The sequence below is a fragment of the Neofelis nebulosa genome, chromosome 1 (genome assembly GCF_028018385.1).
Source record: "Neofelis nebulosa isolate mNeoNeb1 chromosome 1, mNeoNeb1.pri, whole genome shotgun sequence".
NCBI classification, from domain to species: Eukaryota; Metazoa; Chordata; class Mammalia; order Carnivora; family Felidae; genus Neofelis; species Neofelis nebulosa.
Window position 1 is genome coordinate 186,943,449 of NC_080782.1, and position 27,959 is coordinate 186,971,407.

At 36.9% G+C, this 27,959-nt stretch overlaps 1 long non-coding RNA gene across 1 annotated transcript in view; it reads right to left on the minus strand.

Moving 5' to 3' along the window:
• LOC131483769 (uncharacterized) overlaps positions 1-27,959 on the minus strand; it is a 165,700-nt gene that overhangs the window by 78,742 nt on the left and 58,999 nt on the right. Inside the window, exon 3 of the long non-coding RNA XR_009247902.1 lies at positions 6,538-6,585. This is a non-coding gene — a long non-coding RNA (uncharacterized LOC131483769). The remainder of the gene's footprint in view (positions 1-6,537; positions 6,586-27,959) is intronic.

A 27,959-nucleotide genomic window follows, 5' to 3' on the forward strand; every position in this document is an offset into this window, starting at 1 on the left:
CAGTAATCCATGGCAGTACAGAAGGGTTCTTGGGAGCAACCGAGGGGCTGTTTATCTAGGGCCAAGAGAATTGCCACATGAACCGGGGCATGTGTGTATTCACATGGCCAGCAACATCCCTTTAAGACACATAACTTCTTGCCTGAAAACTTTCAGCGGCTTTCCATCACAGTTCAAATGAAATCCAAATTTTACCATGGATGGTCCTTTGCTACTTCCTCAGTCTCATTCCCTACCAGTCTTCTTTGTCTCCCTCTTAAATGTAAACCCCTTCAGGGAAAGGAGGGTATTTTGTTGATTGCTCCATCCCCAGTTCCTGAAACAATGCTTAAAAAGATATATGTAGAAGGTTTGATTCATATTTGTTAAATAATGAATGATCAAAAAAAGTCAAAATTTGTTATATCGTATAAAGGGAGGGTAATTCCTTAGGGCAGCCTACATCAGCCTACATCAGTCAATATTAATTAGCTTCAGAGCTTCAGGAACATTATGCACATTGAATTTACTTTTTTAAATGAAAGTATTGACATACAATATTATATTAGTTTTAGGTGTACAACATGGTGATCTGACATTTAAATGCCTTACAAAATGATCACCGTGACCAGTCTAGTTACCATCTATCACTATACAAAGTTATTATAATATTAGTGACTATATTCCCTATGCTGTATATCATATCCCTGTGACTTACTTGTTTCCTAACTGTAAGTTTGCACATTGAGTTTAATAACACTGGGCTTTAAAGAGAGGTACCTTCATGGGGGGTGGGCGGGTTGTACAGTGAGTCACTACAGAGCTTTCCACACCCTCTGCGGAGCAAGCAAATACTCTGTCTTCAATTTAAGATTGCATCCAGGAAAAGTAGATCTTTCTGGGGCTCAGACTGATCTGCCAATGTATCAAGAAGCACAGTCTGGCAGACAAGCTCTGTGAATGGATTACGGCCGGCTTCTGGCAGGGATCTATAGCCTGGTGGTATCTGAAGCTACAGGACTACCGACTATACATTTTGTTCTATCACGTGGAGGTAGATTCTACTTTTCATTGCGTAAAGAAGCAGAACACATAAGAGGATCTGTGTTTTCATGCACCTCTTCTCAGTGATATAATAAACCACGATTTACAGTCCCGTTCTGGATTAGAAATACCATTTGTACAGAAAAACTCCTCTGTTTTATTGTTGTTGGGTAAGCTCTGCATCCAACGTGGGGCTCAAATTCATGACCCTGAGGCCAAGAGTTGCATGCTTCACCAACTTACCCAGGCAGGTACCCCTTATTCACTTTTAAGAAAACTAAAAATTACCTAATTATTGTGCTGGGCAAGAGGCCTGGCACATGAAAAGCTCTCAATAGATGTTATCTAGTATTATCTCCTATATTCTCTTACATATTTCCTGTAAGAGTCCAGAGCATTTTCATTTATGACTTTTATTAGTTTATAACTGTACATTACGCGGACTTCTTTTGCCCATTGCCTACTTTCTTTTTCATAGCAATTACCTTTTTAAAAAGATAGGCATTTTTTTAAAAATTATATTTTGCTTTACCAAGAAAATTGCTAAATTCTTTTCGAATCTAGAATTATGGAAGAAAGCATTAGTAGGAAAATTGTTTTATGGTTAAACTACTGATATTACCAAATTAATGTCTAAAATAAAGCACTGACACATTTTCTACTCGCAACTTGGACACATATTTATACAGAAATCACTCTTGATATCCCTGGTCTGTTTTAGTGTCTGTCTTCTTCTCATGTATGTTGGAAAGTAACATTTATGCAGTACAGTAGGTTCTCAACCTTTTTTTCCTGCATCATAATGTGACCTCTTATATTCCTCTCCACCTAAACTAGCTGAAGCATCTAGTGGTGACAGAATCTGATTTATTTCAGCAACAATCATTAACCTATCCTTTTGGGCAGCTACTGCAATAAATTCAGGAGATTGGACAGGAATGAAGACACTAGTGTATTTGAAGATTAGACTGCAGGTAGTTAGAACTAAGGTTTATTAGCTGTCATGTGTGATAAGCCAATTGGGATGTTGCTCAAAGAAACTACAGGCAACAAAGAAATTGCTGTTCTCCTTTATTAAATAATTATATTGGGAAATATACCATACCATAGAAACTGGGGTTTCTATTACACAAATATATTCATTTATTTCTATATATACAAAATATATTCTTAAATAAATCTCAAAAATTCTCAAAGAACTAAAATATATAAAAACATTTTAAAGAATTAACTTAGTTTGTTCTCCCTTAAGTTGTGAATCTATAAAATATTAATATAGTGATTAGATGTTGTATATAAGTCATGTTAAATATACCTTTATATTTGTTATATGTGATAGATACCTATTTATACTTTATATTTATGTATTATATAATATTTATATGTATTACATATAATATATAATGATATACTATGTTCATATGTAGAAATACTAAGAGGTAAAACATCCTGAAGGAAATGATGGAACATTTGAAAAGGCAATGGAAATAAATTATTAAGGATACTTTTTCCCAAAGGTCATTATACCTAAAGTACAGTTTAAAAAAAAACTTTTAGCATAAAGTCATCTGGAAACACAGGTAACCAGTAGTATCTGATGAAACTTCTATGACTACATGGAAGTTTTTTATGCATCACTCTGTAGTTCAATGACATTCATCCCCACCACACACATATAGATACAGATCCCCTTCATGTCAGATAAAGGTTTATTGAATCATTTTCTTTGTTCTATAGTATTTAAAAGCACTCTACCCTTGCTCACCTAAAAGTAATCTAACATTCGGTCTCTCATGATTTCTCACTCATACCACATGCCATTTTGACCATTGTATTTTATTGTCTTTCTAAGATGACTTTAATTGCACATGTAAGTACAAACTACTGTATGAGTATGCATGTGTGTTTTACTCTGTTTACCTCTCTTGTTTTCCTCGTTAGATGAAGGAACCATAGCAGAACTACAGTGAGAAATTAAATAATTTAATTAGTCTTTTTACATGATTAAAGCTAAGAAGGTTTAAGTTTGAAATATACTTGCTGAACTATCATTTTCTACTGCAGAGGTTAGCAAATACATTCTCTTTAGACCAGAATAAAAGGAAAATTATTGGAAACATTTAGAGTTAAGTTCTCGTGTGAAGAGAATGAGTGCCTGGCCGAGCTCTCTTGGATGGTTTTTAGCATCTCTTCTGTGGCATATCCTCCTGGATAGGAGATAACACAACCCTATGCTCACTCCCATAAGACCATCCACATGCTTCCTAGCCAGGCTATATAATCTCTAATCTTCCAATAGTCTTCCTGGCCTCTGCTTCTGAACAATGAGCCACAATAATCACACCTTAGGAGTTCTCTCAGGCTACTCTCCCTCCATACCAAGTTGGTGTTCAGGTGTACTGCTCAGAGCTCTGTCTACTGGGAAGTTTTCTCCTCAACATGGTCTTGCAGGGCCACCTCTAAGTGATGCTTTGAGCATCAGTAAACAGTAGGATTAAATAAAGCCATCCATAAACTATGGTTTTCTGCCTGCTTTTTCAATCATCTGGTATACATAAAACACTATAGGGCTATGGTATGATCTAAAGGGTGAGTGCAACAGAGATGAGTGACATGGATATACAGCCCACCTTTTTGTTCAACTAACTGGTGTCCACTGGACCTTCTCAAGACCAAGTATGTATACACTGTCTCATTTGCATAGTGAGTTGATGTTTTCACAACCAAGCATCATGATTTAACAGGTTTGCCACACCCAGCTCATGATGGGCAGTTCAGCTGCAGAGTTGCTTATTGTCCCATGTTTATGCATTCGGTCTCTATTAGGGTCCACTAGCAGGGCAGGGCAGGCTCTGCTTTTCACATGGGGAAGAGTTTTCTGCTGAGGATGGCACAGACTTAGAAGTACGGACCAGTCTAACTACAGTTCAGTTCTTTAGAGTAGTCTAGGCTTGCAAAACACATAAGAAAGCACCACTAATTACTATCTATCATGGACACCTCTAGCAACTTGAGATCTGCTGGGCCATATGGTCTAATTGGTAGAACTATAAACATCATAGCTTGAATCTGCTCTAAACCTGCTCTTCCTCTGCACCTCACTCAGAAGAGACTTTTCAAGTTATTACTAATAGTTTGAAGCCATCTTCCCAAATGTGGTATGTGCAGCCCTCAGAATACAAAGAAGTCCATAAGCACTGTGCCTTGTTCTTTAAAGCAGATGCAAAGTGCAATAATTTGCTCTTTTTCTTGGAAAATGGGATATGATAGAAACCATTAATAATGTGTTTTATAAATCTATGAGAATGACCCTAATCTCTGCCACCTCCCTGGATGAATTATTGCTTCTCATTGTTTACCTCCACCACAGTGGAGGGATGTAGTATTAGGGCTTCCATTTGGCTCTTCCATTTTGTTCTTTGTCCACAGGTCTTGGAAAAAGTGAAAATTCTTGCAACTTGAGGTATGTCCATCCCAATTACATAGTAAGGTAACAGAGAAATGAACATAGGATGGATTGACGAACTCCTGGTCTCTAAGAGATGGACTTGGATCTGGTTGCCATTTATCTACTAGGCTCCATAGTAATGAAGGGAACTGACAGTGCTTTAAGAAGAGTGGAAGGGGAATTCCTTGTAAATTATTTTTAAAATTTTAGTGTTTATTTATTTATTTATTTAAGTTTATTTATTTTTGGGACAGAGAGAGACAGAGCATGAATGGGGGAGGGTCAGAGAGAGAAGGAGACACAGAATCTGAAACAGGCTCCAGGCTCTGAGCTGTCAGCACAGAGCCTGACGCGGGGCTCGAACTCTCGGACCTCGAGATCATGACCTGAGCCAAAGTCGGACGCTCAACCAACTGAGCCACCCAGGCGCCCCAGTATTTATTTATTTTTGAGAGAGAGAGAGAGAGAGTGTGTGAACAGGGGAGGGGCAGAGAGCAAGAGGGAGACACAGAATCTGAAGCAGGATCCAGGGTCTGAGCTGTCAGCACAGAGCCCGATGCATGGCTCAAACCCAAGAACATGAGATCATGACCTGATCTGAAGTCTGACGCTCAACCGGCTGAGCCACCCAGGCACTCCTTCTTGTAAATTCTTAACGCAGAGATTCTGATATTCTCAACTTGCTTTAAGGGTCTCATTTGTGGCCATGAGCATATACTCCACTACAGAAAATATCTGTTAGCTTTTCAGAGCTGGTGGAATGTAAATCAAGATGAGAGAAGGCATTCACAGGAAGAAGCTTGATTATTAACCTCCAAATTAGCCATTTTTTAAAAAAAAATTATTTTTGAGAGTGAGTGGGGGGAGGGGCAGAGGGACAGGGAGAGAGAATCTTAAGTGGCTTCCAGGCAGGGCTCTATTTCTTGACTGTGAGACCATGACCTGAGCCAAAATCAAGAGTTGGAGACTTAACCGACTGAGCCATCCAGGCACCCCTACAAATTTTTAAACAATAGTCAGCCCAACTTGTTCATCTGTAAATGAGAAAGTTATATAAAGCATTATAATCCCTCACATGGAAGTTAGCCATGATGTTACACAGAGGTCAGAATATATATTCCTTAGAGGAGAAGTGACAGCTATGGACTATCAATTGTAGGTACTAGTGTCTCTTACCAAATCAGAATGGAAAGACTGGAGCAACTATAAATGCAATATGAAAGGAAAATTTATTCTAATAACATTAAAAAAAATTGGTGCATGCCTGGATAACCAGGTCTTCCTGAGGAAGATTATAGTCAAAAAACTGACACACACACACACACACACACACACACACACACACACACACACAATGATGGAAAATAGCTTCCTTGTTCTGAAAATGTGTAATCCACTCTTTCTATGTAAGAAAACAAAAACTGAAGGAATTCACCCAGTTAAACCATAAGAGAAATAACAGGGAAACAACCTAGAAGCTAAAGAACTATTTTAGGGACTTACCAGTATTACCGAGTTATGAGCTTCTGGCATCTGTAAGCTACTTCACTTTGGAAAATTAATTTCATGCTTGCCTACTCCTGTAAAACTCCTGACTGAAGGGTCTCATCTAGGTTTGGAATGGTCAAAGGAATGTCAAAATTGTGCTTCAAGAAAGCTAAGGAAAAAGCTGTCAATGTCACAGTAGTCAAGGATATTTTTCTTTCTTTTTAAAAAATCAACCATATATGCTAAATTAAGGATATTCAATTAGGGATATTAGGTATAAACTTCGGTTTATTGAGAGATGAAAGAAAGAACTTATTTTTCTGAGGAAGATAGGCTCTCATTTTGAGTACTAAGCTCTCATGTATTATTTCAAGAAATAGCTTCTTAAAATAGGAAACAACACAGAATCATTTTAGTTGACTTTAGGCTTAGATTTCAAATCTAGAACATTTAAAAAAAATTTCTGGACTAGGATTATCTATCATAATTCTACAATTATTGATTTTTTTCTATATTGTTACTTCTGCTATTCTTTCAAATATATTTGGAGAAAACAATACCACCATGAAGAGCATTACCTTTGCTGGTTTCATTTGGAAAAGCAGGAGTTCAACGTTTGTATATCTCTATAAAAAAGGAAACAAATTAGAAACTAAAACCAATGCTATGATATTAAGAGAAATAAAGGAAAATATTCAAGTATCTGTCTACATACTGGAAAACATGGATATATATATGTACATATATATATATATGTACATATATATGTATAGTAGATATTTAGAAGACGGCATAGTTCAGATGGATATTATACTATCTTTGTTGGGCTTACAAAGGAAATAAATAAGGTTTCCATGGAAGTGGAGAATTAAAATATAAAGAATACAAATTTGTAGAAGTACAAAATTTGGCTGGGCTTTTGTCTATCAAAGCCATTTTAGAATGCTTACACTACAGAAGTGCTGGACCTGGAGACTTGCCACTCAGACCACCCATCAAGGGAAGGCTTGATGGGAGCTGTAGGAGGGCAGGGCTGGCTGTAGGAGGGCGGAGCTAGCTGTAGCGGGGCGGGGCTGGCTGTAGGAGGGCGGAGCTAGCTGTAGCGGGGCGGGGCTGGCTGTCAGAGGGCAGGCAACAGACAGGCTCCTTCAGGTCTAGCCTGCCTGCAGAGTAATGCCTCACCCTGGAAAGCAGGGGCGATAGCAGAGGAAAACAGCTTTATCGCTGACCGAGCAAGGTGCGGTATAACGGCCCAACCATTTCAGGCCAACCTGGGACAACTCTGTTGGGCAGTACTTGTTGCAGGGCTCTCCAGCAGCTGACTGAGACTTTGTCACAGTTATAACACCATTGGACTTCTTTTGCTCATCCTGCTTCTGCCTCCTTTCCTTCACAGGTGCCATTCCTTAATAAATATTTTATACTCCCTATCCGTTTCAGCATCTGTAGAAAATCCAAGCTATAACACAAATATTTCTGTACATCTAAGGGTTTCCCTAGACCCACACTGGGCTGTGACTGAATATTTCTCCCTGGTCTCTATCTCCCTTCTTTGCTAGTCCATGAAAGAGATGGTTTTGAGGAAATAAATGCAAAGTATTCCCAAAACTAAAACATTAAACAAGCAAACTTCTAAAAAGTTGTGGTTTTGTACACAACAGTCATATTCAAGTTACGCCTCATCCAGTCTATCTTTCTAAATGTCCACATCTGCTCCCGATCAGCTATTCTGCCTCAAGAACTTTGGTGGGTATTTTGGGATTAAAATGTTTCCTAGATAGATTTCTACATTTTCTTCTGGGCACCCGAAGATCAGAGCTCCTCTCTGAACATCACTGCTTATTTGATACCTGAAACAAATCCCTGTACCTTTCCAGAACTCCTTGCTGGCACCTCTTCTACAGTCTCCTATTTTCACGCTCAGGAAGTGTTAAAAGGTTCACTTTAGGCGAATTCACCAGAGGTGAATTTTATAACTCTTTTTCCGTCTTGGATGGAGAACAAATCCCAAAGGACTTTTTATGTCACCAAAATTTCTTCTCATATGGCAGTTCCTTAGATTTTTCTTGAGTGCTTCTCACCTGGATGTCATAGGGACTCCTTGCTAGGGACTACTCTGGGAAAATCTAGTTTCACCTCCAATTGAATATCTGCATTTTTGACCCAAAGGAAGCAGAGGACTCTATGCATATTCATAACAGCTCATTCTATATGATGCATACCAAGACTCCTATCTATGCTTGCCATTATTAATTCTTTTCCCTCTGATCATCCACAGTTCTGGTCATTTGGGCTAATGTCTCAAATTTCTAGGACTTTGAGTTACCATTACATGTATATCACCTGCTAACCACTTTGCTAAGTAGTCTACCTATGGTATCCTTTTAAAATTAATTACATAGGATATTAATACAAATAATGAAAATTCAAAACAGTCCCTTAGTCCCCTAGTTTGCTGACCCAGGGGTATCTGTTTTTGCCTATGTATGCTCCTGTTTCAACCAAAATTTAACATTTTAACTTATGAAAATTTTCCCATTCCTATTATTTCACATGAGGAAACCAAAGTCCTGAAAGGTTAAATATTTCTCCCAAGGTCACACAGTTAGTAGGTGAAGAAGTCTTTGAGCTAGGTTTGCCTGACTCCACAGAAAACACTTTGTTGTGTTGTTTGCCTAAAGGTATTTGAATGAATGCAATCTCCAGATTTCTTATTACAACAGTGAAGGTCAATGCTGGCTCATATGATCTTTCTCCACATTTAAAAAATATGCCTCTCCTTCCATAAATCTGAACACGGTCAAAATGTAGGAGTTTTCCTGCACCAAAATACTTTCCTATCTTCTGACAGAAATCATCTCAATATTCAAATCAGTGAGGTCTATATGTGAACAACTTCCTCTGGTGTTACACAGTGCACATCTGGCACTACTGTACATAGCAGCCCTGATAACACACATAAGTGTTTAATTTTAAGCTGCAGCATTCAGCCAATATGTTCGAGAGCTTACTGAAGGATCAGTGTGAACATATTTCAGCAAAAGGGTGGGATTCATTTTCAACACAGTTACTATTCTTTACAAAGGGAGAAGAGTTTTATTTTTTTTTAATTTTTTAAATGTTTATTTAGTTTTGAGAGAGAGAGAGAGAGGGAGTGAGCAGGGAGGGGCAGACAGACTCTGAAGTAGGCTCCAGGTTCTGAGCTATTGGCGCAGGCTTGAAATCACAGAGTGTGAGATCATGACCTGAGCTGAAGGCGCCCCGGGGAGAATAGTTTTTAAGACCACTCCCAGCACATGTAGAACACGGAACCAGCAGCAGAGAGAATTCAGAGATATACAGGAAGTTTGGTACTATGTAAAGATAGAATCTTTTTCTACTAATACATAACTAGAGGCAGAGATTTATAGCACATACTGGAGGGAAGTTTATCCTCCTAAGAGATGGATTCTTGAGGATAGAAAACTCAAAGCTAATTTTCACAAATTGTAGATGTGGAAACCTATAATTTTAATAAAAAATTATAAGAATACTCCTATCGGAAAGGGACATCTCAGATATCATTGTATAGAAACACAAGATTAACAAAACTGAAAGAAAGCAAAATGAGAAATTTGAATGGAAAAAACAGACAAACAAAACAGGAAAAGTAAATGCTTCCCATGAGTGTTGGTAAACTATAATTGAATGTTAATGTCAATTCCACCAAATCTTTGGTTTTAATGCACAGATGGCCTTTCAGATAAATATATACACACTTTTCATTCCCTGTCAAGGCTCTATGCACTTCAAACTAATCTTTTTACCTTGTTCACAAAATATGGAGTTAGATAAATCTGAGCTATTATTACAGGAGAGAAATATATGCTGGATGGACTCCACCTGACTACTATAGCTGCCTTGATTCTGGAACCAAAAGTGAGCAGCTCAGATAAGACAAGGACTATCCATCCCATGGTTAATTCTCCTTTATAACAGAAATACTTTACTTTGAATGGGCTACATGTACACAATTCAAAAACACATCAATTTTCCAATTCTTATGGATTAGAAGAATTCATCTTTGAGTGGAGGGTGGTTAGCAACAACTGATGAGCATCTAGCAAGTTCCAACAGTCCCATGAAGACACATGGAAAAGAATAATGCATACAACATCAAAATAGGAAGACTATGAAACCAGAATGGAAACCACCATCAATGCCTCATCCATGTTATCTATCTATCTCTAGATATGGACAGTCCTTGTTCAGACCCTATTACTCAGGTTAACAATGGTGAAGAAAATATTGGACTGTCATTTCCTATGTCTATGTTCTTTAAAATACTCCTCTGATGACAATGAATTACATGTTTCTTAGAGAAAATGTAGAAAAACATATAAACACCAATAAGGAAAATAACTTTCTCCATATTCTGCCACCGGGAAACATAACACATATCCTGTTTAGTCCAATAGTTCACAGCGCATTTTAATTGAATTTTATTTGATTCCACCAGAATTAGAATCATATAAGAATTTAATGTTATGAAAACCTCCTATAACCACTTTATTCTTCAATATGTCATTTACTGTCCCCACCCTACTGCTTTACACAGTGCTTTAAAATTTTAAGTACCTTATAAAATGTGCTGTTAGTGTTCCTCCCTTATCCTAGATCCTCCGTTGACCAGATACTAGAAAGTCTCTGGATGTTTCATACTTTGAATTTTTGTAAACATATAACTTTGGAGTATATAAATGTCCACATATGTATTCAAGTGTGTTAAAAATGCTTGGACATGTTTGTCTATATGATATGGGGTGGGGAGGTTAGTGGAATCTGATATCCAAATTCTAGAAGACTTATTCCAGGGAAGCAAACACACTTCAATTTGTCATGAGAATATAAGCCATTGTAAAATTTCAGGAGCACAGTTTGGTTATAAGCAGGGGAAAAGAAAAAAAAAAAACACTTTGCAAGGTGATATAGGCATATGTTAAAATTCACTATGAAACAATTACAGGAAGTGTCTCTCAGCCTAGACTCCCAGGTCTCATGACACTCTTCCTAATATTCAACTTGACTAGTTTTTACATGTGGGCTATCAAAATTCTATGTGCTGTTGACAGGGTATAAAAGGATATATACCCTTATGCAAATGAGATATTAACATAGCATTCTTCAGTGCCTTGATCATTTTCATTCAAAAAATGATTCTGGGGACAGTTTCCCAATAAACCATTCAGCATTCAATTCCTACATGTGGAGTGGGGAGGTTTCTACATACCACCAAGCAATTTTCCAATACCAGCTGGGTGTCTTACAACTTAACTCTGTTCTGACACTGTTTACTGAAGATAGCATCAGATCCCACTGATTAAGGGATCAGTCCCATAAGACTGCTGCCCTTCCCCGAATCTCAGATGCCAGCCACAAATCCAGGATATCACCTGTGCTTCTGAACAACCAGCTATAGATCGTAGGCTCCGATAACTCCCTGCCTGAGTTTGATTAATTTGCTGGAGTAGCTCACAAAACTCAAAGAAATGTTTTATTTACTGGATTACTATTTTATAATAAAAGGATATTACTCATGAACATCCAGATAGAAGAGAGGCAGAGGACCAACTATGAAGAAAGGGAGCCGAGTCTAATGGCCCTCCAAGTATGCACCATTCCTAAAGCTCTCTGAAACGTATCGGTTAGGGTTTTTCCTGCAGGCTTCATTACATAAGCATGATTGATTTAATCGCTGTCCATTGATTTGACATCCAACCCCTTTCCTTTGCCTGAATATCAGGGGCAGGGACTGAAACTTCCAACCCTCTGATCACATAATTGGCTCCGTGGGCAACTAGCTCCCATCCTCAGGTGTTTTCAAAAGTCACCTCATTAACCTAACTCCAGTTGTGTTGGAAGGGGTTATTTATGAATAACAAGACACTCATTTAAACCTTAGGGCTTTGAAGGGATTTCTGAGATTGAGGACAAGAGACCAAATATTATAACAAAAGTTGATCTCATTGCTCTCATGGCTCAGGGAATTCCAAAGATTTTGGGATCTGTGAGCCAGGAACCATGGACAAAGATCAAACATATACAAGAAACATCTTTTGGTCATCTGAATGACCAAATACATATTTCTTATAAATCACAATATCACACATGACAACAAATATATCCACTTCATCATGAAAATTGCTGCCTGGCATCCCACTGCATGGATATCCCATATTAAATTAAACGTCAATGAAACTGTCTCTACTACTCTTTTTATACAAACAGTTTTAAAATGGACATTCATTCTTATACATGTCTTTGTTTCAGGTGTGGGTATAACTATGATTAGATTTATATAAATAGAATTATCAAATGACATGTGAATTTTAACCTTCGCACATAATGTGTGTTAAATATCATGACAAATTAATAGTCACAAACTATTTACAAAACCACCCTTGTTAATGTGAGATTTAACACACACACATATTATATATATATATATATATATATATATATATATATATATATATATATATATTAGCTTTGGCAATGCCATTGGTGGAAAAGCTAATGAACATTTCAATGTGTTTATTGCTACCTGGCTGCAATTTGAAGAATTATTCATGTTAGGGTTTTATTGCTGCCAAAACAGATTAATGCAAACTTCACAGCGTAAAACAACATCCACCAAGTTCTGTAGGTCACAAATCCCAGTGTTCAAAAGGTTGGTGTGAATGCTTCCCGTCCTGGGGTCTCTGGAGAAGAGTCCATTTCCAAGCTCATTCTGGTTGTTGGCCAAATTCAGTTCCTCTTATGGTGGCAAAAATGCAGTCCCCGTTTCCTTCTGGCTGTCAGCTGAGTCTCAGGCTTTGTTTCTAGAAGCTTTCCATGTTCCTTCTCATGGTTTCCTATGTTGTTCTCTCCAGCATCAGTGGGCTAAGTCCCTCCTGCTGTGTGAGTCTCTCTGGCTTTATCTGGAGATGTGTTTTTTTTTTGGTTTTAAAGGGTCCCCAGAGGCACCTGGGTGACTCGGTGAAGTGTCCAACTTTGGCTCAGGTCATGATCTCATAGTTTCAAGAGTTTCAGCCCCATGTTGGGCTCTGTGCTGACAGCTCAGAGCCTGTAGCCTGCTTCGGATTCTGTGTCTCCCTCTCTCTCCCTGCCTCTCTCTCTCTCTCTCTCAAAAATAAATAAAAACATTTAAAAAAAAGTGTCCCATGATTAGATTGGGCACTGAAGAATCTTTCAGAACACCTTCTCTATCTTAAGGCTCATAAGCTTAATCATTTTTCTCCATGTAACATAATATACCCACATATTATAGGAATGAGAGCATTGACATTTTTATGAGAGGCATTCTAACTACAAATATATATAGTATACATATATATATATATATATATATATATATAACATACATTTTCTAAACCTAAAACAGGGAAAAAATTATGTTCACCTATTATTTCAGCATGTTTCTCCTTTGAAATGCTGGGTGATAGTAAAATATGGTATCTTATAGGTCTTCAATGGAAAATAATTATAACCACGAATTACACACTAAGAATTAATCTTTCATGTTAAAATCCACATAAATAAATTCAAAGATGTGTGCAGATCCTGAAATAATACCTTAAAAATATCAAAACATATTTCAAGAACGAACTAACATTAGACAGAATTATGAATCAAGAAATGAGAAATTTGTAGTAGTTAAACAGTACACAATGTGTACGTGTGACTTCCTACTATTTTTAGGTATGTATAACCTCAGTGTTAATAAATGAATGTCTTATAGCTTCCTTAATACCCTAAGGAAATAATATCAGTGTTAATAACATGTATTCAGAGATAGGATTCTGGTAGCATAAAGTATTAGGATATTGTTCTAGAATATAATATTAGACATTGTGGTAGGCAGCATAGTGCCCCTCCCAAGATGTCTATGTCCTCATCACCAGAATCTGTAAATAAGCTAGGTTACATGGCACAAGGGAATTAAAGTTTCAGATAAAACTAAGGTTGCTTAATCAACTGACCCTAAAATAGGAAGATATTTGGGATTATATGCAAGTGGCCCCAATGTTTACAAAATGTTCTTAGCAGTGGAAGAGCAAAGCCAAAGTGTAGATCAGAGTGACGTGATATGAGAAGGACTGAATCTGCTGTTGCTGGATTTCAAGATGAGTATGGCCATGAGGAAAGGAATGCAGGCAGCCTCTAGAAGAAGAAAAAAGTAAAGACATCCTCCACAGAGGATGTGCATCCTCCACAGAGAAGTGTAGTCCTGCCAACAGATTCATTTTATCCTAGTAACACCCATGCTGGACTCTGAGTCTCAGGATTATAACACAATAAAACCGGATTGTTTTAAGCCATAAAATTTATGGCAATTCATTACAGCAACAATAGAATACTAATACATGCATCAGTTAAAGTATATTTAAGAGGAATTTTAATGATGTGGAAAATATTTATTTTATAAAGTTAAGCTACATCTGCAGAAAGAAAGCCTACATAGAATTATATAGTTTAAGGAAAAAAATGATACTGTTAACACTGACTTCAGTGACAAACTCTTACTGTCTGAATATATTAATATTTCACAGCAGTTAAGAGCATGGTATTTACAGTTAAACTTTTATTTGAATGCTATCTATTATTTATTAACTTAATGTGGCCATTGGAAAAATAAAAACATGTTAATCCTTGGCTTAACTATTTATAAAATGGGGACAATTATTCTGACCCCATATGATTTTCATAGATTTCCAGTAGGATGATATGTATAGTCCAGTACATGACACATCATACACACTTGGCAAATGAGAGCTGGTGGTGAACTGCTGTTCTTACACTTTATATCTCCCAGTTCTTTTTTTAAAAATTTTTCTATTTATTTTTGAGACAGAGAGCGAGCACATGAGCAGGAGAGGAAGACACAGAAGCAGGCTACAGGTTCTGAGTTGTCAGCACAGAGCCTGACGTGGGGCTCAAACTCGTGAACCATAAGATCATGACCTCATCCAAAGTCAGACGCTTAACCGAGGAGCCACCCAGGGCCCTCCTAGTTCTTAAGGTCAAGCAAATAGGTACATTAAACATCCTCCTCACTACAGTGTTAGACTAATTTTCAGGATACATTTAAGTGAAGTTTGGTAACTCAAATGAATATCTAATTGACACGATGTCAGGAAGATGACTGGAAAACAGTAGAAATTTCAGCCAGTGTAGGGTAGATATGGGTAGATATGTGGTAGATATCACTATCATGCAGGAGGTAGAGTGTTCTGGCTCCTCAGAGTGTTCTAGTAAATTTGTTTACTTAAGTTTAATCAATTCATCGGTATTTTTTTTTTAATTTTGTCAACTTCTCCCCTCCGATTCTGTAACAGTATTATTCCACCTTTCTTCTAATGTCTTTAATGACAAAGCAAAAGAGCTGTGTGTTTGGGAAGCGGGTATGAAGCAGCCCAAAAAGAATCACCTGGAAGCTAATAACTGCCCTTACGCATTGCAATGCCACACGACCAAAAACATAGACTGAGGGAGTTGGATAGAAGAGTAAAATCATCTAGTCTAACTTTCCTATTTTATGTATAAAGATAACGAGTCCCAAAAGAATAAATAACTTGCTGAAGGGTACAATGTTTCAGACACTAGGAATAAATCCTAGATGTTCCTTCTTTTAGTAACACACACTTTATGTTTCAATGTTTATTTATCATTTTATAACAAAGCCCCTTCCTTATGTTTGTCCTCTTACTGTAGAAATTTTCATTGAAAGCAAAAATTGCTCAGTATCCTCCTTAGAGTAGAGCTGTTTGCTGTTATTGTGCCTGTAAGGAAGAATTCTGACCCATGTGGCATGTTGCTGCTGTCAACAGAAAGGGCATTGGGGCAGCAGGTGGAAAGACTCAGCAGTATATAAAAATCCTCTACGGCAAGGTTCACCCAGGTGTTTCTTTCAAATTCCAACCTCCTCCCTCCCACATCTCCTTAAGAACAGGTGTGACCCCTGGAACATCAGAATCAGCAGGGGTAAGTGAAAGGTTATACAGAGTTGAAAAGCAGCAGAAAATTTGAAACATAAGCAAATTTAATACATAGCATCTGTTTTCAATATGGGTTTCTCATATTTAAACTTAACATTCTATTTTTAGTTCTGAAAGGAAAAAAGGACTGACTAATCTTGATCTAGAAATTAGTGACATAAAGCAGCACAGATTATGAAAGATAGTAATTCCAAAGGTCAAAGACATTATTATAAATGAGTTATTTTAAAATTTATACATGTTATTTCATAAAATCATAAAGTCATGGGGATGAAATACATCAGTCTGTCACTTAGACCAGTCTCATTTATTCTAATTATCTCATTCTCAATTTGGGGGTTTTCTCATTAGGAATTATCATTAAAAGTTCATAAGCTATTCTTGACAGTGAATAATGAGCAAATTGTCAGATTTAGCCCATGCTGACATTTCTGTTCTCAATTTGATGGTTGTTGACCTCATTAGGTGCACTTATAAAACAAGGCTTAAAATCTAAAAAAAGGTTAGAGACTTGAAAGTAAACTACTCTATAACCTGTCATTATCCCAACCTTAAGAAAGTTGATTTTGATGTATTAACATTCCGTTGGATGTTCAGAAAGAAAAAAAATAGTGAATAGAAATGCTTATACAAACAGACTTTAATTTTAATTATTCTTACCAAAAGCATTGACAGTTTATCAACTTTAAATTGGTCATATGCGGTGCAGGTATAACAAATATAGCATGTATGGTGCTCAAAATATAACCAAGGGATAAGAGCCTATTTCTTCTAAAGGAGAGTATATTGCACATCTCTGAAATATTTACTCATTAGCTGGTTTCTAAGTGCACTCAAGTGCTTTCAGTACTATTTGTTTTTCATTTTAACAAATTAGGAAGGTATTTTGTTTGGTATTAAAATCAGATAATTAGAGTTTTGCATTTGGGAAAATAATCTCTAATTTTTTTTAAAAAATTGATGTTTTTATTTATTTCTGAGAGAGAGAGACACACACACACAGAGTACTAGCAGGGTAGGGGCAGAGAGAGAAGGAGACACAGAATCCGAAGCAGGCTCCAGGCTCTAAGCTGTCAGCACAGAGCCCAACGCAGGGCTCAAACTCGTGAACCACGAGATCATGACCTGAGACGAAGTTGGATGCTTAACCAACTGAACCACCCAAGCAACCCAAGAATTGGTAATTTTAAAGAGAGATTTTCTCTGACATACCCAAATCAATGACTTTCACATATCAAAGCCAGCCTTCTTCATGGTTGTTTTAAAGACATTTAAGTAAATGAATATCAAGTTATTGTTTCTAAGTTTATTTTCTAAAAGGCAGCCTACTGGCTACATTACCTAAGGGTATTCTATAGTGGTTAGGTTTGAAGAGTTCCTTATCTCTTGAGTATTTGCTAATTGTGTTTACCTATCAGTAAGTACCATTGGAGAGAATAAACATGATCAAAGTTAAAAACGGAGGAAGTTAAAAACTAAAGCAAAATTGGTAGGGTAGGAGGACTGTAAATAAGAAATATTAATCAAGAAAATTTAAATGATTTTTTTAAACGTTTATTTATTTTTGAGACAGGGACAGAGCATGAACGGGGAGGGTCAGAGAGAGGGAGACACAGAATCTGAAACAGGCTCCAGGCTCTGAGCTGTCAGCACAGAGCCCGACGCGGGGCTCGAACTCACGGACCGCGAGATCATGACCTGAGCCGAAGTCGGCCGCTTAACCAACTGAGCCACCCAGGCGCTCCAAATCAAGAAAATTTAAAGGATACTCTCATATGGTAGAAATGTACCTAATATGTAAAATTTCTGTCATTTCCCTTCTTTACAGAGTAAGAAAAGGGAATGGGAAGTACTATGTTACACAGGAATGTGCAAGCACATAACAAATATATAACGTAGAGAAAATGTGTCTACAAAGTTAGCAATACTAAATAAATTCAAGTTTCTATTTACTTGCAACAAATAAGCCAAATACTAAGATGACTTATTAGTGTCCTTTTATTCTTCAGTGACCATCAGGTTTTCAAATAAAGACAATCTGAGTGTCTTAAGTTTAAGTGTCATGATAGAAACAGAGTTGCTATGGGTTAAACTGTGTTCCCTAAACATTCATATGGTAAAGTTCCAACCCCAGTACCTCAGAATGTGGACATAGTTGAAAATAGGGTTGTTGCACATGTAGTAAGTTGAGGTCACACTGGAGCAGGATGAGCCCTTAATCTGACAGGTGTCCTTATATAAATAGGAAATATGAAGAAACAGACATATACAGAGGAGGACATGACATGAACATTAAGGCAGATATTGGGGTCATACATCTACAAGCCAAGTAGTCCCAAATATTCTTCACTCAGAAGCAATCAACTGTGACAGCATCTTGATTTTGGACTTAAAGATTTTGGAACAGTGAGACAATAAATTTAGTTGTTTAAGCTAACCAGTTTGTGGTACCTTTTTTTTTTTTTATGGCAGCCCTGGCAAAATATTATGGGTTGTATCTGTATCAATCAGTGTTCCCTTATGTTAGCATAGAGTTCTGAAAAGGTGGCATATTTGCACACATATACATGAAGAGAATAGAGACAACCCTCAGATTACCTGGCACTTAATGATAATAAGTAGATGCATACACTGCCTCTTGTTGAGCAGAAATAGGCAAGAGAAAGAAATCCATAGAAGCACATTAAAGGACAATATCCTTCCCTAATTAAACACTTAGAACACTATAAAAATAGAACACATTAATTTGTTGTAGGCACAGAACTCATGCCCATTATGTATTTATTATTTAAACACCATCAAAAAATGTATATAATTAAGCACTGAGTTATGATAGCAGTTTGATGCAAAGAGGCGGCCATTGGCCAGGTTTTTGTGAAAGCAATGAAATGTGTCAAAAGTATTCAGATAGTGTTATGGTAAGTCTATTACCTACATTGTCCATCAAATAAGCATGATGTTTTTGTATGTAACTTTCATCCTTCCAGATAAAAATGCATGACCCTCTTCTCTACTATATATAAATCATTTTGAGTTTTAGGTCATTTGGGAGTGGGGAAGTCAATTAACTTTAGTCAGCAGCACCGGAGCAGTGACAGTGGGGAAAAAAGGGAGGAGAGAAAAATAGCTGTTCAGACTTACATGAAAATGCTAAATATAGATAGAGGTGCTCCTGGATGAAATCTATGAGAAACCAACAGCTAAAACCAAACACAGCAATGTAAGAATAACAATCATGACTAGCCAAGGATATTGACAACATTCACTCATTTGTTCAACAAATATTTCTTGAGTACTTATTATGTGCCTGGCATTAAACTAGACACTGGGAATATAAGAATACAAAACAGAAACTGTCATTATCATCGTGCTGGAAAAAGCAGAATAACAAATTAGCAGTCAAATGCATATGATGATTTCAGGTTTTTAAAAGCACTTCAAAGAAAATCAAGGTGTTGTAGCTGCTTCAGATGAGATCATAAGGAAGGTCCGTTCCAGGAGATTTGTAAGCTGAGGTGTAAGGGAATGTAAGAAGTGACCCAAAGGCAAAGGAGCAGGTTTCTTGATTGAGAAAAGAAACAACAATAACAAAATATTGTGCTCTCCAAGAGAAGTCCGCACTTCCTGTGAATGCCTCGCTGAAACTGAATGACTTTTCCTGAATTGAGAGGATATTCATCTGAGTTGGAAGAAATATTTTTATATAATATATGAAATATAATTTTAAAGTGTAGGACAGTAGACCACATATTCTGTGATTTTCCTGTTTGCTCTGGAACACATGGTACATTCATTACCACATAGATTTACATGAATTCAGGTCTTAATTATGATGAATTAACTAAAATATGCCTTGGGTTTAACTTAGAATGGCTTGTATAATTTGCTCTTAAAGTATTATATAGGCTGTCAGTCTTTGAAGATTTATTGCTTACAACTAAACAGTGCTCATGACTTTTCATAAGCTATTTACACTTTAGATATATAATTATCTCTACTTAGCACATGAGGAAACTGAGGCAGAGGCAATTTGTGCAAATTATCCAAAGGCATAGAGCTGGTAAGTAGCAAAGGCAAGATTTAAACCCAGGAGGTCTGGCTTCACAGCACATGGACGTAATACTCTTCTGTTGTGCATTACCTATACTTTTTGTTCATATTATTTCAGGTTTATAACCAAATACATAAAATTCCACAGAGAATTTGTTTTTGCCTTACATGCCATGTTATGTTTTAATGATATTTGTCATCAACAAGATAAAAAATGAGAAGAGCTATCTGTTTCCTAGACTGCTCATCTCATCTCCCAATCCAAATGCTCATACTTATAAGTTCTTATACTGTACAAGTTTAAATAATAGCAAGTCCATTCAGACAAGTAGGTTGTAAATGCATCATGCAGGCAAAGCAGACATGGACTGGCTTTTATCCTTTGAAGAGAATAGTGAAGGAAAAGATTCTAAGTATAGAAATGGAAGATTTAGAAAGGGGGCTTTATTAGTCACAGCATGAGGTGTGGAAAATGGCTGCATCACCCTGGGGATGTTTTCCTCATTCACTTCCTTGTATAAGACTCCATAGTTTTCTGATTCACTTTCCAAGTCGAAATCCTACCCAAACTCCTCAATTCTTTCCTTATGCCATTAATGACATAGAAACATATTGAGGAAGAGTACCTTCATGAACTCCTTAGATACTTACAAACATTTATATTGAGCAAGACATGGAGGCAGGTACTGAGATAGAGACCTGCCTTAAAAATCTTAGATGACTGTTGGAAAGCCAGCTACACAAAGGACTGTGATCGAACATAGAAATGAACTTTGCATTATCTAGACTGTAACAAATCCAGCTTGACGTCACTATTGCAAACATATAAAACATCCTTGAAATATTTTTTCATTGAAGACTAAAATATCATATTTCACAGCAATTGTTTATGGTCCCCTTATTAGAGATAGACGTTACTGTTTAAATATATTCAAAATAACTTTTGAGCTGAATGCTTACGAATACCATGGCTCTATCTCTGGCATGTGAGCATACAGACACACACACTCTCACACATACACACACACACACACACACACACACACACACACTTAAATAAACATCTTATCTCCGTGGAAACTTTTTTATGTTTTTCATTATTTTTCCGTCTGAAACTATGAGTATATGAAGTCTAAATACCCCCAAGGGCTGTGGCTCAGTTTTATTTTTAGATTTTATTAACTGCTTCGTATATTCTACATTTAGCTTACAATTTTTTATTGTTGTTCTCCCAACATCTATAAATAAAATTTGAAGGCCCATCTACCTTTAGTTTACAGGAAACAGAATAGAACCTTATTGAATTTTACTGTTGGTGTTAGGAAAAGTTAACAAGGTGAATTGATTGTGCCTATGAGAAGCTAAGAATTTACTGCTGTTATTATAAGATTGTCTAAATTTAAATGTGTTTCATCATTGGTTGTGAGTTTATATGTGGGAAGGCAGATGTTAGCAGTGTCTTAGTTCTTTCTATTCAGAATGATATTGCTTAAATTTAGTTTGTTCAATAGAAGACAGTGTAGAGCCAAATTGCCTTAGTATAAACAAGAGTACAAATTCAAAACTTTCAAATTATAGATAAACAATGAATGTCCAGATCCTGATTAAAATTTGGCCACGTTTACTAGTAGTAAATAGAAATACTTAAAATGTTATAATAAATATTTATGCCCACACACAATATAAAGATAGTCAAAAGTATTTCATCTTGTAAAAGCCTAAAGCTCTTTCATTTAAGCAATTCCTATTTCAATTTAGTCTTTGATGTGTCAAGCTAAACTCTAGAGAATTTCTTCCTTGAATGACTGACTTTCCATTGGAATATACTCTTTGAATAGAGATTGATGCTAGATTCATGCTATCAGCATTCTATTGCTTGCAGAAAAAAGAAAACGATTATTATACTACATTTAATTGCATTAATACTGAGAAGAAGAAAAAAGGTCACTGAAAGAAATCATTTGAAATTTGCTTTTTATAGCTATTGCCTAAGCAGCTTGTTTATAAAATATGCTTTTTGGATGTACAGGCTTGTAAGCATGGATGCAGATACCCTGAGTTCTAATCTTCTTTCTCCCACTAACTCGTACAGCTATCAACATAAGTCATACAACTTCTCTAGCATAAATGTTTTAATCTTTGAAAAAAATATATAATTTACTGCACATGGATCTATGACAAGACTAATATATTTCTTAAACACTTTAACACATATGAGTGGAACAGTATTTTGGAATATTACCAAGGTAAAGAAAATAAAGGCATCGTTATTATTTTTTTAGATACGAGCCAGCTGATTTGGAAAATAGAAAGGTCAGTATAAACAAACGTTTCTCTTAACGTCTCTGTGTTAGAAATAAATGTAGATACACTGGGTTCTCCTTTGGAAAATATATCACTTGTATTGATTCTTTTGATAATCCCCTTAATCCCCACGGATCCCAATATGCTCCTGTGCACAGAATCTCTCCAGACCACACAGTACTATTGTGTTACTACAAGGATTACAGTTCATCAGTTACAGCATAATTAGCAATGCCCTACAGAGGAAAAGCACCCAGGGAAACTTGCATGTTGCTCAGATAATGATAGAAGAAATAAGAGAAAAAGGGAGAAAAGGAAAGTCAGGTCTTTCATGGTCATAAGTGAAATGCACAATGAGGCATCCCATAAATAACTAAAGAAAATTAAATAGGGCTGGATTTTTGGTTTACAGGTAGAAGCAAGAATTTCAGACTTCAGAATCATACAGTTATTATTATCATTATTATTATTTCTTTGCAGACTATGACTTAAATGGTTCTCTTTAATGGAGGCTTTAGCACAAAAGCAATGTAGGTGATCAAAAACACTGGGGTAGGGAATATTGAAGACAATCTAACATATCGTGATTAATTGAAGAATGAAAATAACTGACAAAAAAAGAGGCAGACTGCTTTTCTAATTTATTGTCACCACTGAACTTTTTTCTTAAAATAACTATTACTATTTACCCTCCAGAAATGTGCAAAAATAGAGACACCTTTTAAGAGAAACAGTCTTATTCCCAACTCTAATCTGTTGATCTGTTTACACAAGAACAATGCAACCATGTTTATACCACTTTGCTTTTCGCGGTGGCCAGGCAGATAAAGGGCAGATGGCTATTACTTCCGATCTGATCATTTTATCAACTAGATGCACCATGGTGAAAGTACAACTGTAAGGGGGTGATAGGAGGCAATCTTCTCCATTGCTGTGCTAGTGTGTAGCTAGTGCCCGCACAAGCCCTAAATAAAATAGAATTCATTTTCTGGGCTTCTAATCTCCTTTACTGTTTTTTTTTTCCCTAAGTTTTTTGCCTTCTTCATATTTTCCATCACCTAAAGCCATTATTAGTCACAAGATTTCATATTGAAGACTGAATATTTCTTAAATGAAATTTTTTAAATGATGAATATTCAAGAAATCAATGAACTGGCTCCTGGAACACTAGTTTATACTAGTAACAAAGGGTGATGGACAAAATTAGTGAAGTGTAATATGAAGCTATAGTAACTACTTCAGTGGATGTCTACATTTCAGTGCCTTAGCAAAATAGAAGTTACTTTTCACTCATATAAAAGTTCAACATGGCTATTTCTGGTCAACAAGTGGGGTGACTTGTGTGAGAAGTTTTTTGAGTAAAACCTGGATGTTGCACACATCACTTTTGCCAAAATTCCATTGGCTGCAACTCTGTAATAAGACCTCTCCTAATGGCAAAGGATTCTGGGAGATATAATCTAGCTATGTGCTCAGGAGAGAGAAGAGATGGATTTTAGGAAGAACAATCAGCCATATCTTCCACAGTCTGTCCTGGTCAATATGAATTGACTTCCAGCTTTATTCAAACTCACATACTATATTCTCCCCTTACCCCAAAGGGGAAAATCCAATGTCCATACCAGGTACTGATTGTATCACAAAGTCCACTATCTCAATTGGAACATATTATTCAGGTCTAGTACCTCATGGTCTTGAAATTTATTAATTGAAAGATTAATTATTTTCCCCTTACCAAACTCCCACAGCATGAAATGGTAAACCAGGGATGAGATAACCTCAGTAAAAATACCCCAGGCACTGCTCTCTGGCAATGATGGCTGAGTCTCCATCATAGGAAAGGAGGGATTTTCTTGTTTAAATTCAGGATCTCTGGCATTCTCTATTGGCACTTAATTCCAATGTTTGGGAGTTTCTTCATGTCACAAGTTCCTTCATGATTACATCTGAAGTGAGGAGTACGTCCTCCTTCGGAGATGGGTGCTTCCTTGGTTGCAAAGATTTAAAGCCCTAGGGTTGCTGTAGAACTGCAAAACACTTGTTTTAGTTTATTTATTTTAAGAGAGAGAGAGAAAACATGAGTGGGAGAGGGGCAGAGAGAGAACCCTAAGCAGGTTCTGCACTGTTAGCACAGAGCCCACCGCAGGGCTCAATCTCACAAACGGTGAGATTATGACCTGAGCCGAAATCAAGAGTCAGATGCTTAAATGACTGAGCCACCCAGGTGCCCCAGAACTGCAAAACATATAGATGAGGCTTTTTTTTCCTTTTTCTCAGCAATGTTTTTCTTAGAGAGCTTAGTAGATTTCTGATTCATTTGCTACTAGTCAGTTACATGCTAGTAAACATACCAAAGTTCCTTTTTACTTACAATTTTCATGCCTTTTTTTTCCTTCTGATCCTCATGCTTCTGAAATAATTTGCTTAGATGGAAAGGAAACCCCCTGGCTATAATTTTTGCCAAAAGACTGAAACTCCTTTTAGCTAAGAAATTCTAATTTGTCTTTGTCATGCAAATCCTTTTCTCTAGTATTATCTCTTATTATTTAGTATCTAGAGGCCTTTGCCTTTCCCAAACATGTGTGGCCCACATTTCTCACCCCTGTTTCTTTCCATCTCTGTTCTGAAATTGGTCAATCTTTGCCTTTTCTTTTTAACCCTTTGCTAAAACATCAAATAAAAGCTAACAAACATGAGACCTCTCATTTTTTCCAAATGCTTCCCTAGAGCTACAGACTTAATAGGGCATGGTTTGCTTTCTGAATTACTGCAGATAGTAGTAATTTTCTCAAATATCTCATCAGTATATAAATCTTCAATGTTTTAACCTGTAGTGGTTGTTATCTAATCGACTGCAACATGACTGTTAAATCAATGGCAGCATCCCACTTCTATATATTTATGAATTAACTAGATTAAAGCTATCTGAAATTAATGCCAACAGTTTAGAGGCACAACAGATGGAAGTCTCTCTCATAGGTATCTATAACATTACAAGGCCAGTGTACCTGGTTGTAGATCGACTGTTTTTTCTCCAGGCAATGAAAAATTTACTCCAGCTCTTTCTATTTTATGGCTCCAAATCCTATAGTTTAGGGTTTCTTCATTTAAGCTATCCAGACACAAAAAGGGGAGAAGGGGCATGGAGAAGACATAAATAATTCTTAAAACCGTGGGTATGAGTAACACTGTGCACTTCTAGTCACATTTCTTTGCCAAGGACTAGTAATAAGGCCACAAGGAGAGTAAAGGGAAAAATGGGCTAGATGGGCTGGTCCCTGGCTATACCTTTGCTATAGAAAAGGATATAATTCTGGGGGAAAAATACTGTCCCCATTGTGACAGACTGTCACAGTACTTCATAATGTGACTGTATTTGGAGATAGGCTCTTTAAAGAGATAGTTAAGATAAAATGAGGTCATTAGTCCCTGTGAGAAGAGGAAATGTGGACACAGAGGGACACAGATGAACATGGAGAACCTCATGAAAACACATGAAGACAGCTGTGTACACCAAACCAAGGAGAGAGGTCTGGAACAGTCCATCATAGTCCTCAGAGAAAAACAACTCTGCTGACAGCTTGATCTCAAACTTGTAGCCTGCAGAAGTGGGGAAAAAATAAATTTCTGTTGTTTGTCACTCAATCTGTAGAACTTTGGTGTAGCAACTCTAGGAAACTCAATGATATATAGGAGACATGACAATAATTAAAGTAAGTATATGTATCAATGACAATGAGAGCAGGTTGCATTCCTATTCTGAAGGCAAAATTAGGAAATGATTACTATTAGATAAAGTTTTAAAAATATTTCATATATATTTCAAATTGATATAACAATCTACCAAAATACCAATTTTCTTTATATAAACATATATATGTATTATTCACAAAGTCTAACAACAGAACAGTTCTCTTCTTTTACTGTTTGGCATCTATGTTCATATTTTATCCATATTTAAAAACATTATGCTTTTTCCTGGCGTAAGTTACTTATCTGTCATAAAAAAGATGACTGTCCACCTGCCCTCTTCCCCTCCCCCCTACTTCTCTTTCTTCCCTATGCCCCCCACTCAGATCCACAAATCTCCGTTGCAAAAATCTCAAGCTCAAGATCTGCACATGACAGGCTGGCTTCCCCCATAAGATCCATTTATGATCCTTTTTACATTCACAATCTCTGAATTTATAAACTCAGCAATTGTAAGCTAATTACTTCTAATACTCCTCATCCAAAATAATAAAAAAGAGAGATAAAAGGTGGGGATGGGGGGTGGAAAACACAAAATTATGCCTAGAAGCCATAATCTTGTTTTTCTTTTTAAAGTTTACTTTATTTTGAGAGAGAGAGAGAGAGAGAGAGAGAGAGAGAGAGAGAGAGAGAAGAGAGTGAGCAGGGGAGAGGCAGAGAGAGATGGAGAGAATCCCAACAATTCATGCTGTCAACTCAGAGCCCAACACAAGGCTGGAACCCAGTTAGAATGAGATCATGACCTGAGTCAAAACTGAGAGTTGGATACTTCCTAGCCACCTAGGAGCACCCCCGCCCCCTGGCTTGTTTTTCTAACTGGTCATGAAATCATCTTAGTTATGCTTGGTAATAGATATTAATCACCCTGGCCATCACAGAAACTCCATTTTCTACATCTTTTTTTTCAGTGACACAAATATTCTCTAAATAAATATATAGGCGGTCTATATAGTTAGACCATTTGGGGAAAGGTTTCTTCCTTGGGAATCAATATATCTTTAACATCTGAGTCCAAAGTTAATTGAGTTATTAGGTGTAATAGTGATATAGTAAGAGGGGCCACTGCCATTTCTACCCCTTGGTCTCTTGACTTATAATAAACATTTTTGGTAGTGTTTGTTTATTTTTGAAAGAGAGAGAGAGAGAGAGAGAGAGAGAGAACAAACAGGGGAAAAGCAGTGAGATAGGGAGACACAGAATCAGAAGCAGCCTCCAAATCCAAGCCACCAACACACAACCCCAATGCAGGGCTCGAACCCACAAACCACGAGATCATGACCTGAGCTGAAGTTGGATGCTCAACCGACTGAGCCACCCACAAACCCCTCTTGACTTGTATATTCTGCTTTTATAAATATATATATCGGCATCATATATTGGCCACTGGTTCATTCATATATTACAACAGTCATAGGGTGTTTTCTCCCTAATAGCACCATAACTAAACATTTTATTGGCCATTTCACTATTCTTTCAAGCCATCTGTTTATCAAAAACAAAGAAAGAAACAACCAAATAAAAACCATGGCTATCAGCACGAATAGGCATGGCTTTCCTTAGGTATCTGTGCTGCGGTTCTTCTTTGGGCCTGTCCAAAGACTCCATACAGCATTCTCACCAATGACACTTGGAGCAATGCTGGACCTGCAATGCCACAGTACCAAACGGTACATTTTCTTGTACCACAGACCACTGTTGAACTGTAACTACTGTTGAACTGTCAACTACTGTAATCACTGTTGAACTGTAACTACTTCTCTTGTACAAGGTCTCAGGAGCACTAGTGGTTTGCCCATCAATTTAGTAAGATTCCTAGTATAAGTTACAGAGCAAATGGGTCAAAGCAGCATACCTAAATA